An 18,855-nucleotide genomic window follows, 5' to 3' on the forward strand; every position below is an offset into this window, starting at 1 on the left:
ACCCATGTGGGGCACCATCCAGTAAGATGTTCTATGCAAGCCCCACTGAAGTGGAGCTATGCAGGAACACTACCATGCTTTTCTACACCTCTCATTCATTTCAAAGTGGTGTACATAGGAGAACATCCTGGTGGATTGTGAACCATGTTAGTTGGAGAGAGCATGCCATTTGGATTTTCCACCTCAGACATCACCTCTTGGGCCTGTCCTGTTTCCTGGAGGGCCATTTGTTTCAGGATTTAAACTGATCTTATAGTTAAGAGGGAGGTTCTCAGTGCTTAATCTGTAAGAGAAGGGCTTCAAGCTTAGCCATAAGATGTATCTTCTGATCAAGAAATCTTGCCCTTTAAATCCCTGGTGTACACAAGACTAACTACATTCACTGCAGAAGGGAAAAATATTCTGTACATGCTTAAGAATCAAATGAGAGTCAATCCCTCTTCCCTCACAATAGATGTTGTAGAGGCTGTGGGACATCATTTAAAGGTAAAGTGTGCTGTCAGGTTGACACAGAGCCCTGTGGTTTGCTTTGGTAGAATACAGGAGGAGTTTGCCATTGCCTCCTCCTGCGCAGTATGAGATGGTGCCTTTCAGCATCTTCCTATATTGCTGCTGCCCATTATAGTACCAGTGGGGATCTGAACCGGCAACCTTCTGCTTGTTAGTCAAGCTTTTCCCCAGCTGTGCCACGTAAGGTGGGGACATAATTTACTCCTTCTCTTTTCCTAGGGTCCCAAAACTTGCTGCAGACTCAATTAACTTATTCAGATATTATATGCTTGCTGTGATTATGAGCTGCTGCTGCAAGCAAAAAATACCCAGCAAAACTCTATAATAATTAACCCACCCTTACAGACCAATAAACGCCTTATTGGTTTGTTCATTTCATTGTTCAAATTATGTTGGTGCTTATGGAGATTTTTCTAGGGAAGGTGCCCTCCTTTTGAAGTAGATGGGACTTTTGCTTCTGGAGGTGTAGCCTTCCATTTCACGGGGTAGAGTTTCTACAGGCCAAAGGACAGGATTTGTGCAGATTACAGGAGTGAAGTCAGCCAGGTCACCCTTGAACATATAAAGTTCTTCAGGGCTTAGCCCCAGAACAAGTGAAGTAACAATAAAGAAAACAAGGTCTTTGAGCATGTGCATGGTGCCTCAGCAGCAGGCAAGGAGCATGGTGTTACCCAAGGAAGATTATTTCCATGGCCCTCCTCTCTGATCAGCATCTTCCCATTAAGAACCTCCGGAAACAAAAGAGCTAGGATTTATCTATTTTAAGAAAAAGAAAGAGAGAAAAGCTGACATTCTCAAGAATCAAAACAGGAATACAAAGATAATTCAAGAGGAACTGAACTAATATTTATTTTGATGATTTTTCCATTCTGTCCCAAGAGCTCAAGACAGATTACAGTATCTGTGTGTTTCAGCTACCCTTGCAGCAAGACAACTGTATTGCCCAACACTATTATTCCATTTCAAATGCACATAAACATACTTGACTGTGCCAATGTAAAAAGGTGGTTTTGAGCTTTGAGGCCACATGTACAAACTCACAGGGCATGCGGAGCAGACCTGTGCGTAAATGCACATCTAAGATTGATGCACACAGATTGTGTGAAGACCCTCATGTTCAGTTATGCAGTGATGTGCAGCAAGGGAAGACTTGCATGCAGGCGGCACGAAGCCCACACACAGAAAAACAGGGGACACACCAGTGTCCTTGAATTGTGCAAGTGGGTGTGACCACAAGATTCACTGATCCATGCGCACAAAAAGCATGCAAACACTCTGGAGCTCCCAGAGACGTCTCTGCCCGTGCAGTCGGGTGGACGACTGTGCATAAATCAGTGGCACATAAAAACATGCGCGCGCCAGCAGCAAAGCTAGGATTAGGAACCAGCCGAGCTCTTTGAGGCTACTCTGGGGAAGATGATGATCTCAAAACGGAGCTGTGACAATTTCCTTCTTTGGTGGAGACAGAGTTGTTGCAAAATCTTCCTACCTTCCCTGGCCCCCAAGGATTCACATGGAAATATGGGGCAGGGGTTCACCCAGGGAGTTAGTTTCCCTTCCTTTCCCAAATATATATTTTTGCAAAATTACAGGCATCTATCATTGTTGCCTTTGTTATTTTTCTTTCTCCTTCCTGGGTTGGGAACTTCAGAGCATCCTTCTGATAATCTATTTCTTTTGAAGAAATAGATTACTTTTCCAAGGAAAGAAACTATTCCTTTTGGAGCATGACTTAATTTATCCAAAAAAGGCTTCTGGGACTCAGGCTTTTGCAACTGGAATCCTTGCCTCATTGCCATCAGTCCTAGGTGTATGTGATATGGCTGTAGTTAATCTGTGAGGAATGAAATGCACTTGGTGCATGCTCAAGGTGCATGCTCATGCCAATTACTTTTATGACAGTACTTCATATATTTCTGACTTTGGATTTGAAATCCAGGGGGCGGGAGGAATCAAAGACTTGCCTTGGCACAGATTTAGCTTGGTTGAGAATACTGGAAACCTATAATATCCCTGTGAGAACTGGTTTATTTACACATTTACAGATTGACAAGGAATAATGGGATTCTGTCCACAGTGTTAAAAACAATTAAAATTCCATGCTAAGAGAAGCAAAATTATGCAGCAAGGAAAGCTGAATTATGCAACCTTTATAAATCATACAAATGAACTGACGCATAGTCAAACCACCATTCTTTACTAAGGTACTCTCCTGTTCCAATAAAAGCTGGATTTTGTGATATGCATACATTATGCAACTATCCATCCACACACACATATACATATATGTATGCTTATTTTGCATAATTTATTCTGCTTCTGCTCATCACAGACAGGAACAAGCAAGTCACAGTAGCCCTTCCCTTAACTATTGGAAATCCTGCTCAGCTTCTCCTTCGGCCTTCTGAGATTTCACCAGATGTTGGCTGAGCATTTTCAAGCTCATTGATGCAGCTGTAGGGACTAGAAACTTGCCTTTTTCACAGTTCTGGAATAACAAGATGCAAAAGCACAAGCTGTTTCTATGCAGGTCCTAGAATTCCCCATTGCATCTAGTACAAGTCACTGCCTTCTGGCATCTACACAGAAATTAGCTCACTCTTTCATATTGTTGTGTGAAGCTGCCTTATACTGAGTCAAACCATTAGTCCACCTACTTCTTTCCCAGTTGACAGTGGCTGTCCAAGTCCCACCCCCGGTGTACTACCTAAGAGCCTTTCAGCTGGAGAGCTGGTTTTGTGGTAAAGGTGGGCTGTTGAGTCAGTGTCAACTCCTGGCGCCCACAGAGCCCTGTGGTTGTCTTTGGTAGAATACAGTTGGGGTTTACCATTGTCTCCTCCCGTGCAGTATAAGATGATGCCTTTCAGCATCTTCCTATATCGCTGCTGCCTGATATAGTCTGGGAAACATATCAGTGGGGATTCAAACCAGCAACCTCTGGCTTGCTAGGCAAGTCATTTCCCCGCTGTGCCATTAGGTGGCTCTTGTCTTGTGGTAGCAAGCATGAATCCTCCCCTTTGCCAAGCAGGGCCTGCCCTGGTTGCATTTGAATGGGAGACTACATATGAGCACGGTAAGATATTCCCCTCAGGGGATGGGGCCGCTCTGGGAAGAGCACCTGCATGCTTGCATGCAGAAGGCTCCCAGTTCCTTCCCTGGCACCTCCAAAATAAGGCTGAGAGAGACTCCTGCCTGCAACCTTGGAGAAGCCGCTGCTAGGCTGTGTAGAGAATACTGAGCTTAGCTAGATGGACCAAGGGTCTGACTCAGTATATGGCAGCTTCTGAACTGAAGCTGGGACATTCTGCAGTCAAAGCACACGCCCCACCACTGTGTTATAGCCCCTTCAAAAATCTCCTCTAAAGCATCACTGGACTTGAGCCAGGCGTTCTGGAAATCAGGCACCAGCTCTTTACTGATTAAGCTACCAGGACAACTTTAAGCCCAATCTTCCAGGAATACTCCAGAACTGAAGGTCTCCTTGCTTGCTACCCTTCATGGAGAGTGATAATTCTTCCACACTGGTCATGGTGATGAATATATCACAGCCCTTAGAACTGAATCTTTGTGATTATGCAGGTGATCATACCGATCCTTCCTCAATTCTAGCCTCTGCAGGATGCAAGTCTAAATTTAAAGGCAATGATGTGATCTCCACTGAACACATAATAGAATTAGAGGTAGACATATGTTGCCATTCTGTTGTACCCTCTTACTTCTTTTTTAAAGGCTAGGTGATATGTGCTCCACAGCATATTAGAAGAGGAATGCCCAGCCTGCAAAGATGGGGCTAGCACAGAAGCTGAGCCCCGATGTAAAGTCGTGAGAAGCCCCTTCATTCTTAGGAAGCAAGTTCTGGCAGGGGGGGCATGTGCCCCGGGCGCCACCCCGGGGGTCATGTGGGGGCGCCAAAAAGTGGCTTCCCCCCCTGGATCGCCCCAGGAGGCAGGCTCGGCGTCGCTCTGCGGCCTGCACTCCGTCCTCGGCGGGCGATCCACCGCCGCCGCCGCTCCGCTCGGGCCACGCTACAGCATCATCGCCACACCAGCCACCAGCCACCGCCGCACTCGGCTGGCCACAGGCGACCCGCCACTGCCACCCGCCAGCGATCCGCCGCCACACTCAGGCGACCCGCCGCTACCCGCCACCACCGCCAGCGATCTGCCGCCTGGGGCGCGCCGCCGCGCCCTCACAGGTATGTGGGGGCGGGGGGGCGCCATTTCAGGGAGCTTGCCCTGGGCGCCGTTTCCCCCCGATACACCACTGAGTTCTAGAAGCTAAAAAGGGATTTCTCCATGTCAGGAAACTAGCAGTTTTTGACTTGTGTGAGTATCAATGTTAACACTTAGCAAAGAGGAATGTTGTGCCACTTCTCCACAGTTGTATCATTGGGTACTATCCATTACGTACTCCTGATGACACATGGGCAGCCACATTCCAGATGAACTCCATATCACAATGGCTTTACTAGCTGTGGGGTGCATTTTCCCAGCAACAGTATGCTGTGGTTTGTTGAGGGGTATTTCATATACCTGAAACAGAAGTGCCTTCTTGATAAGGAAGATGTCTCAATCCCAGGAGGAGAGCTGGTCTTGTGGTAGCAAGCATGACTTGTTCCCTTAGCTAAGCAGGGTCTGCCCTGGTTGCATATGAATGGGAGACTAGATGTATAAGCACTGTAAGATATTCCCCCTCAGGGAATGGAGCCGTTCTGGGAAGAGCAGAAGGTTCCAAGTTCCCTCCCTTGCCGTCTCCAAGATAGGGCTGAGAGATTTCTGCCTGCAGCCTTGGAGAAGACGCTGACAGTCTGTGAAGACAATACTGAGCTTAGATGGGCCAATGGTCTGACTGGCAGCTTCCTTTGTCCCTATGTCACCCAGCACATGACCAATAGGCAAACATTTGTTGTATGAGACTACCCACATGAAAATGCCCCTGGTTCTTAAGTGGAAACCATATAGCTATACCAAAGACCTACCCATAAGTCCTTATATGATACATGGTGAGGGTTCCTGGATATGAAGACCTACACCAGACCTACCCATAATCCCCTTCGAGGGCACAAGTCCCCACATGGATCACAAGACACAGATTCCCCTGCCCCGCCAGATCTGCTCCAGCAAGATTGATTGCACACTCCTCCTGAGGGGACATCTTGCCACCCCCCTGGGGTGCCCCAATCATCTGCTGCCCCACATTGCCTCATTAAAGGGTCACTCCTGTCTGCATCTCTCTCTTTCCCACTCCATTTACGCCGGGTGCTCCTAAACCAAGAACAAGACTAATTTTTGCATGCTGACTAGAGAGGTCAACCAGCCAAAATTTTAGTGTGGCCTAGCCAGAATTGTTTCCTCCTGGACAGTTTCCAAAACAGAACAATGTAAAGCCAGAAGGGAAAATGTGCTCATTTTTTTCATGGTTGTTTCCCTCATTCTGTAAAATGTGAGATTGTTTAAGAACTGGTACTTCTTAGGACAAATTCATATGTGTGGAGGCCGCACTTCATATGGTTAGAGAGCCATTCTGTCCTTATGCAGGCATATTTTAAAAATATGCTTCCTCTCTGGTGGTGGGGATGTACTCCGCATGTGCTCGTAGGGACTTTATGTCCATGTCTCTTCCCCACCCCCATCCACTTTTTCCCAATGGAGGGGGAAGATGAAACTCTCCACATGCTCAGAGGCACTCCGCTAAAGGTAGAATCATTCTTGTATTACAAACAGTTGGTAATGTTCAAGGAAGGCTTTCTAGAATAGACTTTTGACACAGTAAACTTATATTCATGCCTGAAAAGCACTGACACGATTTTGTCTACATAGAGAAAGCAGCCCCTATAGACCGCCCCCCCTCTCTCTCTCTCTCTCTCACACACACACACACACACACTCACAACCAACTTCTGCAGGATCCTTCTCACCCAGAGTGGCGGAGGGCTGGATCTTCCTTGCAGGCTTAGAGTTAAAGCAAGCTCGGCTGTCTGGAGGTGGGGGTGGGCTGGAAGCCAGCGTGGCATGGATGCATGAGGAGGGGGTGGCGGGGGGGGAAGAGGAGACTGGAAGGAAAAGGTTCTTCATGTCTGTGACGTTGCCCCTGTACAGTACACTTTATCCTCTGCAAATAAGCAATGTCTGGGCGGCCCCTTCCCCAAGTGCAAGCTCCGTCTGGCCCTGATAAGCCCCCAGTCAGGCTGAGATCATCACACACGTACACAACACAATTTATACACAGCACCCTTCCCCCCACCCCCCACAGAGATAATTCAGGGTAAGCAAGCAAGTGCAACCTGCAACTGGCTGGCTGGCTGAGGAGTTGGGGGGAGATGCTGGAGGGAAAGAGAGAACAGGAAAGACCCTAGTTGCAGCCACTTGGGGTGGAGGTGGGAAGCTTAGGTGAGATTTGTCTCCACCACCCCACTAAACACTCAAGACTCATCCCCCAAGAAGATGAAACAGGGATCATTTTCTATGTCAACACAGGGACAAACTGAGGCAGGGGATATGAAAGAGTAAGAGCAAGGAGATCTGGCTTTCATTACAAAAGAACTGGCCCTAATTCGGAGTGGATCCCACTTCCCTCCGAGAGGACAGGCTGGATGCCAGGAGTTCTAGCCTCCAGCCCTTGCCCTCCCCCTTTTCTAATCCACTACTAGGCATCACTTCCCTTTTGAAGCGGAGTAGGGAACCCTGGAGTCCTGGCTTGTAAACCTTCTACTATAACCCAGAGGAGTTCATCTCCTCCCAAGGGAACCCAGGAATCCTGGCTGTCTGCCAGCACTCCCATCTCCACTGTAGCTGGCCTCCCACTTCTTCTTAAGTTGGAAATAGAATCCATCCATCTTGGCTTCGCCCCATTGGACATCCAGAGCCCCAGGCATACTGTCTTCTGGTCCTGTTTCACCCACCCCCACCAGGCTCAATCCCCTTTCAAAGCTGGGCATAGTCATCTAGCTGCCCTAGACCAACACCTCCTCCAGTCGTAACCAAGGCTCTAGACATAACATTACAACCCTGCCCTTGTGGCTTCTAACATCTATATTCTGCTCAGCTCAACCCCTCCCAGAAATTAAGGTGAGCACCTTCCTTTTATAATTTTTTTTCTGGCAAGGCTGTGCTGGCAAAAACAGTTGTGTGGCAGGCAGAAATTCAGCAGGTGCAGCTGGTTCACTGGTTCTTGTACCGTATTTACTTGAATCCAAGATGTCCCCCCCCCAAGTTATTTCATATTAGAAATCAGGGGGGTCATCTTAAAGTCAGAGACCTCTTCCTTTTGGGTAAATATAGGTATAACCTATATTTTTGAGGGGCTTGTCTTAAATAAAGACAAGCCCTTCAAAAATATATCCAGGTAATTATGGTAACTGCACCTCCATGCTGGAGAGAACTCATCCGATTTCTGCCTTCAGTGCAGCTATTACAAACAGGAGATGTTGCCTGAAAAAAGGATGGCACCCTATGAATAACCCAGGAGTCCTACTGGGTTATTACTGCCCCCTCCCATTCTCATCTGCTGGGCCATGCTTCCTTCCTAGAGCTGGACGTAGACCCCAGAAATTCTGACTCCCAGCCATCCTTTGCCTGTTCTATAACCCATTAGACCCCCCTCCTCTCCCCCAGCCCCCCAGAGTCCGTGGTCTATGGAATCCAGGATGTTGCACAATTTGTTAAGAAACTGCCACTGGGGATATGAGCTGGGAACACAGTTTGGGGAAGGGAGGGCAGGGGGATTGTTTACGCTTGAACTTCTGTGGCTTTGCAATGCAGAAACAGAGCAAAGAGACTAATACGTTAGATTAGAGAACACATACTCTCAAACATCTCTGATTGTCACGGACATGCCTGATTTTGAATCTCTTTTTTAAAAAAAGCTCACCCTCAATTAACCATTTCCAGTCTTCAGGATTTCCCTGCAGCCAGAGAAAATGTTGCTAGAGATGGCCCTGCCATGAGTCAATGTGAGGTGGCCACCTTGGGCATAGATATTGGTCACCATGGAGGCAGCAGGGGTGGGGGGCAGTAGAGTGGGGAAAAGACAGATTTGACCCAAAGATCGCAATCCAGCAGAAAGTTATCTTCCATAAATCCTCTTGAAATTAATAGTGTGCTCTTGAAAAGTTCCCTATCATTTCAATCTGGGCTCACTCGATCAATCAATCATTTTATTACGGCCATAGACCAACATAAAGAACAAAAAGCAAGAGTAGATACTATGGGCTAAATAGAATACACACAACTAGCTTAACCCGTGCAGAGCAGCAGTGCACTAGTACTTGATTGCTCCCCTCACCCCCTGCCACAGCCCTCCTCTCCTCAGAGATCTCTCCACCCTCACCTGAGCCGCACTCCTGCTCCTCCTCCTCCATTCGGTTGCTTCCATCCCCCTCACCCCTCTTGGTCACTCTTTGATCCCCTTACGCCATCCCCCTCATCCCTCTTGGTTGAAGCTGCAGCGTTGCTGGAGCCTATTAGCCAAGCTACAGCCCCCTATCCCCAGAGACCTCCCCACCAGGGGCGTAGCTATAATTGAGCGAAAGGGTTCAAAGAACACGGGCCTCCAGTTCCTGAGGGCCCTCCAGCTCCATCCCTCCCTATTTTCTTAATTGTCTCCCTTAATCTGGGGGGCCACCAAAGAGAGGGATGAACATGGGCCCCCTCTCCCCTAGCTACGCCCCTGCTCCCCACCCTCACCCGAGCCCCACTCCTGCTCCTCCCCACAGGAGCAGCAACAACAGCTGACCTGGCCCTTCCTTGCTGCCACCACCGCCATGGCCGCTCGTTCCCCTCAGGCCACTGACAGGTCTGGGCCCGTCTCTTGCCTGCCTGCCTCCCTCCGCCAATGGCTTTGGTAGACCAAAACAGCAGCAGTGGTTGACTGTGTCCTTCCTTGCTGCCAATAGGTGCTGCCATGGCTGCTCATTCCCCTCAGGCCGCTGACAGGCTCGGGCCCGTCCCTCACCCTTCCTTCTTTCTCTCTTCCCCTCTCCTCGTTTTCTCTCTTTCTCTCTCCTCGACTTGCTCTTCCCCTGTGTCTTCCCCTGCCTTTCTCTCTCTCTCTCTCTCTCTTCTTGAGTTAACAGATCTTGTTCAACTTGTTTCCTCATCTAATTCACACAGTGGTAGCCTCCTTCTCCTGAAGGGGCTCTTTCCTCCTTCACAACCCCTCTCTCTGCAGACCCCTGACCACTATCCTTTTATACATATAGATCCCTCTCCTCTACAGAGGAGAGAGCATCTTCTGACAGTAACAGTTGCATGCCAACTGACCTTAACTATCACAGGCTCCTCCTCCCTATCTGCATATGGAATCTCCAGTGCCCAATCACCACAGCGCTTCTGCTTGTGAACTCTCGCAAGAGCTGCCACTAATGGGATTAGCCACAAGTATGCCTTAGAGAATTATATATATAGATAATACTATCCCTGACGGCTGCAGGGATAAAAACTTAGGATATCTGATGCTATCAGCTTTGGGCAAGTTCAGACACATATTTAGCATGAGGAGTCCTTTTCCTATTAAGAGTGAATTACAATACCAAGATATTAAAAGCAGTTAACCTGTTCAATAGCATTATTATCTTCTAAAGATAATTTTTTATCTTTTTAAATTATCTTTCAATAGCATTATTATCTTAGCATTCTTTATAGATGAGAATTATAATAGCCACCGTGCAATCATTAAGGATGTACACTGTGCAATACATCAAGATAAATAGGAATGTACATGAACCATGGTTCAACCCGCAGTTCAAACACAGTTAATGAGAGGGACCCAGGAACTTTAAGAAAGAAGAAAAATTGTGTTGCTGACCACGCAAATGGCACCCGCGTGGGAATGATTGGGAGGTGCACTGCCCCAGCAGAAAACTGCATGGGGCAGTGGAGAACAGGTGAGGACTTGCTCTCCTCTTTCTTAAAGCTTCTGAGTCCCTCTCCTAAACTGTGCTCAAACCATTGGTTGAACTGTGGTTTGTGCACATCAGAAAAAGCTAGAACAGAAAAGCTAGAACAGTTGCCTACCAGCCAATGTTCACTTTAAATATTTTTGGAGGAGTAAAATCATTCCCCAGTGACCAGGAGAGCTGGTTTTGTGGTAGCAAGCATGACTTGTTCCCTTTGCTAAGCACGGTCTGACCTGGTTGCATATGAATGGGAGACGATATGTGTGAGCACTGTAAGATATTCCCCTCAGAGGATGGAACTGATCTGGAAAGAGCATCTGCATGTTTGCATGCAGAAAGTTCCAACTTCCCTCCCTGGCACCTCCAAGACAGGGCTGGGAGAGATTCCTGCCTGCAACCTTGCAGAAGCTGCCGCCAGTCTGTATAGACAATACTGAGCTAGAAGGACCAATGGTCTGGACCCAGTATATGGCAGCTTCCTATGTATTTACTCTCATTTCAATCTGGGCTTTCGCAAAAGAATTTCCCTGGGGGTTGAGCCTCATGGATCAGATTTCAAAAAAAATCCCTGCTCAGTAGGTAGAGCTGGAGTTAGTGGATGGAGTTTGATGGGTCAGACAGGGTGGAATTTGGCCGACTTTGCTGAGTCAGGCTCAGGGGGCAGAATCACATGGATCAGCATGCATGTACAAAACAAAAACAAAACACTTCATCCCCTTTCCCAGTTCAATAATACTTGCTTGATTGAACAAAGACATCAGACCTGAAGCAAAAATACCCAGTGCACAGACAGTAATATCAGGTAGTTGGCAACCCTATGCTTTGCCTTTCCTCGTGATTGGCCTTCTTAAGGTAAAGGTAAAGTGTGCCGTCAAGTCAATTTTGACTCCTGGTGTCCACAGAGCCCTGTGGTTTTCTATGGTAGAATACAGGAGAGGTTTACCATTGCCTCCTCCCTTACAGTATGAGATTATGCCTTTCAACATCTTCCTATATTGCTGCTGCCCAGTATAAATGTTTCCCATAGTCTGGGAAACAGCAGAGAGGATTCGAACTGGCAACCTTCTGCTTGTTAGTCAAGCATTTCCCCGTTGTACCACTTAAGGTGACACTTCTTAGGGTGGTCAGATGGGGGGGGGGAAGAGGACAGGCATCCTGCACCTTTAATACAGGACTGCACGACTTCAGCCCTTCTGCTGGTGTTGAACGACAATTCCCATCATCCCCACCCACAGTGGCCAATAGTTAGGAATGATGGGAGCTAGAGTCCAATATCGGCAGGAGCGCTAATGTTCTGCAGCTCTGCTTTAACAGATGTATAGAAGAGGGAATTTCAGCCAGTGCCGCTCTTCTTGCCCCTACATAACAAACTGCACCTGCTGACGTTCCTTCTTCTGTGCATCTGTTAAAAGGTACAGGAGAGAAGCCTTTGCTTCTTTTCTATTTGGCTACCCTAGGCCTCGTTCCCTAATGGCACAGCAGGAAATGACTTGACCTGCAAGCCAGAGGTTGCCAGTTCAAATCCCTGCAGGTATGTTTCCAGACTATATCGGGCAGCAGCGATATAGGAAGATACTGAAAGGCATCATCTCATACTGCGCGGGAGAAGGCAATGGTAAACCCCTCCTGTATTCTACCAAAGACAACCACAGGGCTCTGTGGGCGCCTGGAGTCGACACCAACTCGACAGCACATTTTACTTTTACCCCAAGCCTGCCTCTGATAAGATAGGGCCTTCCCACCAACCTAGTGAATATGACCATTTCCTCTCTGAAAGTCAGAGAACAAGGGAAATCCCACACTTACCTCTGTGCAGGAGGAAGGGAGTTCCTGTACATTGCACATGTTCAGCAGAATAACAAATCTTCTGAATAAACTCTACAGAAGTATCCAGTGGTGGGCACATTTTGTGGATCGCAACCTAAGGAGAGTGAGAAGAATTGTACCACTGTTTACATTTTATTTGATGGAAGGTTTGGGGGACACCCCTGTTTACCTGACTTATCATTAACTCCTCCGTTGTGACACTGTGTGAACAAAAAGGGTGTGTGTGAAAGTATGCTTTAAAAAGGGCAAATAATTCCATTTAAATGCACTTGCAAACCCCACCCCCCCTTGAGAGGCCAAAAGGGCATCCCATTATTACTCCTGGAAAGGGCAGAGAGGCCTGGGTGTCTTGTTTCAGCTGTCATTAATAAAAAAATAAAATAAAAAACCCTTCTCCATTAAAATCAACAGTGTGTGCTCCCCCACCTCAGCTAGCTCCTTTCTGCATCTCCCAAATCCCCAGGCAATTCATATCCTAGTGAATAGCTAAGGATGAGAATTAGCTGGCTTTTGTTAAAACCGACTTTCAAGCAATTATCACCCCTTCTGCTCCCCCCAAACAAACACCCACCTAGTATTTACCATTTCTTCTGCAAATAAGCTAGTCTTTAATTTCAAGACTGCCTGGAGGCAGCAGCTAAGATGACTGGGGGTGGGGGTACATATTCCGTTTGGAATAATGAGAAATTTGCTGCAAGCTGCCAAGAGGACCTGTTTGCAAATAGTTTGCTGCCCCACCTAAGCACCAGGGAACTCCCAGGAGGTTTTTAGGAATTCTAAACTTCTTTTAGGGTTGCCCAGGAGGCAACCCCCCCATAAGCATTTGAGGAGTTCCACTCTCATTTTACTAAAAAAAAAACCCAAAACCCTGCCACACCTAATAACCTATATCTTCCCACAAGCCAAGCAGCTTTCCTCTGCTGCCCCCACCCCACAAAAAAACCCCAAAAGCCAATACCAAGTAGTTGCTCCTCAAGCTCTCTCTCTTTCTTCACCCCTGGGCTGCCAGCTTTTCCACTGGCTTCAACAGCTGTGCCTTTGTTGTTAGCCCCTTTGTCTACCAACCCTATCAAATGGTAATGCTTATCTTTATTCCAGCAAGAGCTTCACTGACTGATTTCTGCACATGACATTGCTGTTTGCAGGCAGAAGAGCAGGCCAGATTTTTCCTGCATTGGCAATTCTGCCCCCCATCTTTCATGGATCCAGAATGGAAGAAGGTACAAGAGATTGTAACCGTCATCCTCTCAATCCCTGGTGCTGCCCAACCTCAGTGAGTAGGCCTCAGTCAAGGCGGGCTGTCACTACTTTTTCTGGTAGGGCCCCTATGCCTTGTATAGTTTAATGACAGGCAGAAAGTCAACAAGGGAAAGTATTCAAGCCTACTCCATAAAGTGTTGCCTCATTAATTTCTACCTATGCCTGTCACATGGATATTGAAAGCACAGGAGCCCCCCAGAATGAAAATTATGGCAACCATTTAATCTGTCCAGAAATGCAAGGTGGCTGCTGCAGATTTTAAAAACCCATTCACAGTTGTGCCAAACCCATTCTCCTATCTCCGAACTGGCTTTTCACTAGTAATTTTTTTTTTTAATTGCATGGCCCTCAAATCAGCCACAAAACATTCTTCATAGCCCCATATATGGAGAGAGGCTGAAGGTTACTCATTGAGAAGAACACATGTTCAGAGGGGCTTCAATATAGATAAAGATAACCATGTATACCACTGAGTTCCTTGGAGGAAGGGTGGGATATAAATGTAAAATAAATAAACACATTGTTTTAAGTTTTCTAGACCAAATGGTGATATTGCAAATGTTCTGGGACAGATCTCTGTGGTAGTCCAGCTTCATTTCACTCTTTTGTGCAGGAGGACAAGGATGGCCAGATGGAAAAGAGAACAACAGCACTCCTGTACCTTTCAAAGATGCACAGAAGAGGGAATTTAGGCAGGTACAGCTTTTCTTTTCCATGCATTTACCTGCTGAAATTTCTTCTTCTGTGCATCTTTGAAAGGTACAGGAGCCCTGTCCTTTTTCATATCTGGCCACCCTATGCAGGACCCTGGTCATTAGGTTTTGAACTTTCTGCTACATCTTGTTCCTGTGCCTTTAACAGCAGTTTTATTTTCAGATATTAGCAGCTGCTGATTCTGCAGATCAAGCTGATACTAAAGGCACAGGAGCCAGACTGTTTTTTCTCCTGGTTAGTTGACAACCCTAGACCATAACCCTTGTTAGCTATCAACAGAAAACAACAACAATAAAGATGCATGCATTCTTGTTTCACAGGAAGAGTGAATTTCACATCCCTCATCTTCACTTGTTTTATAATGTGGGAACCCACTCAGGTGACCAGCTCTCCACCCCACTAGCCCTACTTCTGTGCCTTTACTATCAAACTGACATCAAGAAGCTAATTAGGTTCAGATTTTCCCATCTTTATGGCAGGGGAAGCTTTACCTGCTAAATTGCTGTTAAAAGGCACAAGAGCAGAGTGAGGGGGAAAAGGTGGCAGCTTAGGACTTACCCTTTGGATCAGGTGATACATGATGCCTGTTAATCAGTTGATGAATGCAGCATCCAGTTATGACTTGTATGTGTGGATACATTTACTACTGCTAATTAAGACATAATTTATTATAATTATATAGCACTGTAAGGAGTACCATAAACAACAAATGCAGGTCCCTGTTCCCTAGCTCACAACTGACACTGTTTGATAGTGGGGGAGTCAATGAAGAAAGGAGATGGGGAAGAGGAATAATGGGGATATTAGTGTCAAATAAATTCAGTTATATGTATTTTGGCTTTATTTTAGTTGGGGATGGGTGCTAAGGAGAACCAACATTCTCACAGACAAGGTGTGTTGAACACAGATGAGAGGAAAGAAAAAGTGATTGCATGTAGGTGATTTGGAAGAGAGTTCCTAGTAAAAAGGGGCGTCAGAGAGAAAGGGCAGAGTTTTGTAAGGATATAAGAGATCTTCAGCTGATACAAAGAGCATCATGGGACATTAGGGGAGAAAGAGAAGGAGATCTGAGGGAACTGAGCACCCTATAAGTGGGGTTGTTAATTATTAATGAAGCTACCGCTGCCGATTTCCCACCACCAATATTTTTCATAATATCAAACCACTATAATTTCCAGGATTGCTTTCGGTAGTGATCTGATGCTGATTCTGGGCCAAACATGGATGGTTGGCAATTCTACTTAAATAACACCAAAGGTGTGTTTGTGCTGGATACAGAAGGGGTTAGGAAGCCTGCATATGAAGCTGGAAAAGGGACTTCATGTGATCTGGAAAATTTAAGAATGGTGAACTACTTCAGTGAAAGAGTTATAGACAAAGATTAGAAAATATAAAAGATATTTTCTAATTATGATATATAATCTAATTAAAATATTAGAAAAAAATAAAGATTAGAAGCCAGAATGAAGAAAACTGTAGTAGTCAAGACCAGGGCATGCACCAAAACTTTAGCCAAAGGGAATGAATGAAACCGGAAAGTACATCTGAAAATAAGCAGTATGTACACACACACACACACACACACCCCACAGCACTGAGAGAAACTCAATGGGCATTAATTCAGTTATGATGGTTTCCATGCAGACCACTACATAACTTTTCTTTTGAATTTCTGTCTGTTTCATAATCTTATGTTTTGCTAATGGACATAGAAGTTGGGTTGGATTTAGGAAATGCAAGTAACCTGTGTTGAGACTTTAGGAAATACCAGGCGAAATAGTGAAACAAATACATCTTCAGGCTGCCCCTAGTCCTGCCCAGACAAGCTGTTTTTAGAGCAGACACTGGCACACCCCTTAGGAAAAGGATTTGTCTGGATATTGTAATAGGTGAATTTTAGATGGGTGGATTTGGAGGAAAGAATATGCCTTTGAAGGGTAAAGAGGTGGGAATGCCAATGTTTGCTGCAAGAACGGGCACTGCCAGCTTGGAGGCCCAAATCAACAACAGTGACCCCTTGCCTTTTTAAAGGGTATCCTCAGTCTTGCTTTTGCAATCCTTTTTCAGAGGAGATTGCAGAAGATGAAGATCTCTCTTCAGAAATATATTTTCTGTAAAAGCCTTGGTCCTGGTCTTCTACAGCAGCCTGACACAGAACAAGTGAAGGTATTCCTGGCAGGGAAATGATCCACCCAGTTGCCCAAAATAGGGATGTGCACAAACCTTTTCGGCGTTCTGTTCCTGGAACACTGAACAGGTTCGGAACCCCGCATTCAAACCGGTTCAAATGCGGGGGCGGGGACACCTTTAAGGATGGGGGAGGGTGCACTTTATGCTGCCGCTCCTCCGGTCTGGTTTAAAAGGGAGCACCAGTGGAGGAAATGTGGGGGGGGGAGGTAAGTGCACCCTCCCCTGTCCTTAAAGGTGTCCCCCCCACCGCCTTCAGGCCAGACATAGGAAGCTGCCATATACTGAGTCAGACCATTGGTCTATCTAGCTCAGTATTGTCTTTACAGACTGGCAGCGGCTTCTCCAAGGTTGCAGGCAGGAGTCTCTCTCAGCCCTATCTTGGAGAAGCCAGGGAAGGAACTTGGAACCTTCTGCTCTTCCCAGAGCGGCTCCATCCCCTGAGGGGAATATCTCATAGTGCTCACACTTCTAGTCTCCCTTTCATATGCAACCAGGGCAGACCCTGCTTAGCTAAGGGGACAAGTCATGCTTGCTACTACAAAGCCAGCTCTCCTCTCCAGACAGTTCCATGCACATCCCTAGCCGAAATTAGAAGATGCAAGCTAGAGGGAAAACATGCCTCTGTGTCATTGCTGCTGTTGGTACATATGCTGCCATTTCACACGTTTGTCTGCTGAGGCAAGCGTGGCCTTCACAGTGCATGTGTACCTATGTGCTGTTAATGCAAGCACCTGTGCATGTTTTCACTGCATGGAGTTCCACCCTGAGGGCCTGGCTGGCACTATTGTGCAGGGGCATTTGGGAGGATTTCACACACATACATGTTGCAGTTCTAGCCAGCCTGAGTCTCTCCTCCTCAGCTGAGTGAGTGCTTGCCATCCAGGCAACCTTGTAGGCAGTGTGGTTTCTGTGGGGCCACTGCAACCCTAGATGGGCAGGCTGAGGGTGGGAAACCAGATTCCACACCCGGACAGCCTTCAGACAGGCAATTAAGCATGCCTCTCACAAATAAAAGGTGCTCTGCTAAAGTACATCTAGTCAGAGGCATCATTAGATATGGACTTGAGGGCCCAGGTCTGTGTGCCCACTCTCCTAGAGGGCCCCATGATGTTCTCCAGGGAAAAGAGGTTCCATTTTATATTTCTGGAATGGCTTGGTCTAGAGTCCTGAAATGTAGGTCAGGTTATCGGAACTCTGTATATTGCTTTTGAAGCAGATTAGTCAGATTTTCAATGATGTTTTGAATTTAAAAAATCTTCAAAAGTCATAAGTGGCTTGTTTCATGACAGAAAATTACAAAAACCTCTGGAACTGAAGCCCCATCTTGGACCATCATTCCATCCCCATAGGAAGGATTCTGCTCTTTACCTTCATAAAAAAGTGAAACATGCCCCCCCCCCCGCTTTGCTTAACCCTTTCCATTTCCAGAATGGCTAAGAGTTCTGAAATTGGGTACACATATCACCCAAGATGGCAGGACTCTGTGTATGTTTATTTCAAGGAAATTTGGTCAATCCTGTGACCTTACATGAATTTCCCCCCTACTGCAGTAAAGCTGCCAGAAAGAGTTATCTCTATCCATAGAGTACTTCACACCTAGTGAAAGAGGAACTAACTGTTACATCTGAATAAACCATCAATAATTTTTGTTGGTACAAATGCACTATGCTTTAGGTGGTTTGTGATCCAAAAGGACTGCATGAGAACGCTTATGGAAGGGGCATGTGTTTTGGTTTTAAATTATTTTCCTTACAAATGCACAATATGTCTAACTTGGTTTTGTGTTTGAACTGTGAACATGATGTGTCCTAGTTGGTCTGTGAATGGTCAAGAAGCTGGGTGAATCCATTAGGGCTTGTGTAGTCTTTTTTGGAGGGGGGCAAATAGAGAGAGGATGCTTATTTTGCAGGGGGGCCCATTAGGTCCAGGGTTCAAAATTACCTAGCTGCACCCCTGGACCTAGATTTTTAAAGAAAGTCTATCCTGGAGGAGAATGCACATACTCAGAGGCATTCAGCCTAGCTGCCATGATGTGTGCAAAACAAAAAGGTGTATAGTGGTCAGAGTGATTGACTGGGACTCAGAAAACCCATATTCCAATCCCACTCAGCCATGAAACTTGCGGGGTGACTTTAGGCCATTCATACACTCTTGGCCTAACCCATCTTACAGGGTTGTTGTGAGGATAAAATTGGGGGAACCACATAAACCGCCTTGAGTTATTTGGAAGAAGCGTGGGGGGGAAGTTAAATAAATATTTCCCAGGATGAGAGTAAATGGTGAATGAAGCTTCACCTACTAGGTTTCTACATGTTAGGCGTTTATAAAAGCCACAGGAACAGGGTCAATAAAAAGGGTGATGATCTTTCTTCGAAAACCAGAGTGAGCAGTTTTCCTAACAAACCTACAGACGTAAAAAGAAAAAGAAACACAAATTATTAAAATAATATGCAATGCCC

General features: G+C 46.3%; 1 long non-coding RNA gene across 1 annotated transcript; it reads right to left on the reverse strand.

Annotated features, from left to right (window-relative positions):
• Positions 1-2,520: 2,520 nt before the first annotated feature.
• LOC128328906 (uncharacterized) lies at positions 2,521-13,476 on the reverse strand. Its single transcript, XR_008309442.1, has 3 exons — positions 13,191-13,476; positions 12,212-12,326; positions 2,521-2,998 (listed from the first exon to the last, which is right to left on the reverse strand). It is a non-coding gene; the product is annotated as an uncharacterized LOC128328906 (long non-coding RNA).
• Between the last annotated feature and the right edge of the window lie 5,379 nt (positions 13,477-18,855).

Source organism: Hemicordylus capensis, chromosome 6 (genome assembly GCF_027244095.1).
Source record: "Hemicordylus capensis ecotype Gifberg chromosome 6, rHemCap1.1.pri, whole genome shotgun sequence".
Classification (NCBI taxonomy): domain Eukaryota; kingdom Metazoa; phylum Chordata; class Lepidosauria; order Squamata; family Cordylidae; genus Hemicordylus; species Hemicordylus capensis.